Source organism: Mustela erminea, chromosome 2 (assembly GCF_009829155.1).
Source record: "Mustela erminea isolate mMusErm1 chromosome 2, mMusErm1.Pri, whole genome shotgun sequence".
NCBI lineage: Eukaryota > Metazoa > Chordata > Mammalia > Carnivora > Mustelidae > Mustela > Mustela erminea.
In genome coordinates this window covers 148,145,745-148,148,105 of record NC_045615.1, presented here as the reverse complement: position 1 = coordinate 148,148,105, position 2,361 = coordinate 148,145,745, and the positions used below count along the sequence as shown (strand labels likewise).

The 2,361-nt window shown below is 44.6% G+C and overlaps 1 pseudogene; it reads left to right on the top strand.

The window, feature by feature from the left end:
* On the top strand, window positions 1–1,996 carry LOC116584049 (annotated as a pseudogene).
* The last annotated feature ends 365 nt before the right edge of the window (window positions 1,997–2,361 follow it).

Genomic DNA, 2,361 nt, shown 5'->3' with positions numbered 1-2,361 from the left:
GGTAAGGCCCAGCAGAGGAGAATTCCTCAGAGAGAGAAGACTGTAATAATGGCGAACCCCCCAGGAAGATAATACCAGAGAAGAATTCACTTAGGCAGACCTATAACAGCTGTGCCAGGCTCTGCTTAAACCAAGATAGAGTATGTCTAGCAAGCACTGCTATGAAGACTGAAAATTGTGTGGCCAAAACAAAACTTGCCAATGGCATTTCCAGTATGATTGTGCCCAAGCAACGAAAGCTCTCAGCAAGCTATGAGAAGGAAAAAGAACCATGTGTCAAATATTTTGAGCAGCGGTCAGAGTCTGATCAAGTGGAATTTGTGGAACATCTTATATCCCAAATGTGTCATTACCAACATGGGCACATAAACTCGTATCTTAAACCTATGTTGCAGAGGGATTTCATAACTGCTCTGCCAGCTTGGGGTTTGGATCACATTGCTGAGAACACTCTGTCATACTTGGATGCCAAATCACTATGTGCTGCTGAACTTGTATGTTAAGGAATGGTACCGAGTGACATCTGATGGCATGTTACGGAAGAAGCTCATCGAGAGGATGGTCAGGACAGATTCTCTGTGGCGAGGACTGGCGGAACAAAGAGGGTGGGGACAGTATTTACTCAAAAACAATCCTCCTGATGGGAATGCTCTTCCCAATTCTTTTTCTAGAGCACTTTATCCTAAAATTATACAAGACATTGAGACAATAGAATTTAATTGGAGATGTGGAAGACATTTACGGAGAATCCACTGCCAAAGTGAAACAAGCAAAGGGGTTTGCTGTTTACAGTATGATGATCAAAAGATAGTCAGCGGCCTTCAAAACAACACAATCAAGATCTGGGATAAAAGCACGTTGGAACGCAAGCAAATTCTCACAGGCCACACGGGTTCTGTCCTGTGTCTCCCATATGATGTGAGGGTCATCATAACTGGATCATCAGATTCCACAGTCAGAGAATGGGATGTAAATACAGGTGAGATGCTAAACACGGTGACTCACCACTGTGAAGCAGTTCTGCACTCGCGTTTCAATAATGGCATGATGGTGACGTGCTCCAAAGACTGTTCCACTGCTGTATGGGATATGGCCTCCCCAACTGACATCACCCTCTGGAGGGTGCTAGTCGGACACCGAGCTGCTGTCAATGTTGTAGATTTTGATGACAAGTACATCGTTTCTGCATCTGGAGATAGGGCTATAAAGGTATGGAACACAAGCACTTGTGAATTTGTGAGGACCTTAAATGGACACCAACGCAGCCTTGCCTGTTGACAGTACCGAGACAGACTGGTCGTGAGTGGCTCATCTGACAACACTATCAGATTATGGGACATAGAATGTGGTGCATGTTTACGAGTATTAGAAGGCCATGAGGAACTGGTGCGCTGTATTCGATTCAATAACAAGAGGATAGTCGGTGAGGCCTGTGATGGAGAATTTAAAGTGTGGGATCTTTTTTTTTTTTTTTTAAAGATTTTATTTATTTATTTGACAGAGAGATCACAAATAGGCAGAGAGGCAGGCAGAGAGAGAGGAGGAAGCAGGCTCCCTGCTGAGCAGAGAGCCCCATGCGGTACTCGATCCCAGGCCCCTGGGATCATGACCTGAGCCAAAGGCAGAGGCTTAACTCACTGAGCCACCCAGGCGCCCCAAGTGTGGGATCTTGTAGCTGCTCTGGACCCCCATCTCCTGCAGGGACACTCTGTCTATGGACCCTTGTGGAGCATTCTGGGAGAGTTTTCTGACTCCAGTTTGATGAATTCCAGATTGTCAGTAGTTCACATGATGATACAATCCTCATCTGGGACTTCCTAAACAATCCAGCTGCCCAAGCTGAACCCCCCTGCTCCCCTTCTTGAACATACACCTATATCTCCAGATAAATAACCATACAGTGACCTCATATTTGCCCAGGACTCATTAAAGTTGCGGTATTTAACATATCTGCCAATACCAGGATGAGCAACAACAGTAACTATCAAACTACTACCCACTTCCTCAGACTAACCGAGGAGTGGGGCTCTGAGACTCCTGTTGGGACACAGTTGGTCTGCAGTGGGCCCAGGAGGGTCTGCTCAGCACAGCTGACTGCTTCCATGCTGCTATCAGAAGATGTCTTTTATCTTTTGTGAATGATTGGAACTTTTAAACCTCCCCTCCCCCCCTCTTCTCTCTGCAACTGTTTTTCCTCATTTGGTTCCAGACAAAGATGACTTATAAATATATTTAGTGTTTTGCCAAAAAAAAAAAAAAAAGAATACCATTTTTCTTGAAAATGCTGCATCTCCCTTTGATTAGTTCCAAATTTCAAAAATGTCCAGAATATGAAATAAAGCAAGGATTCTTAGTTAGAAC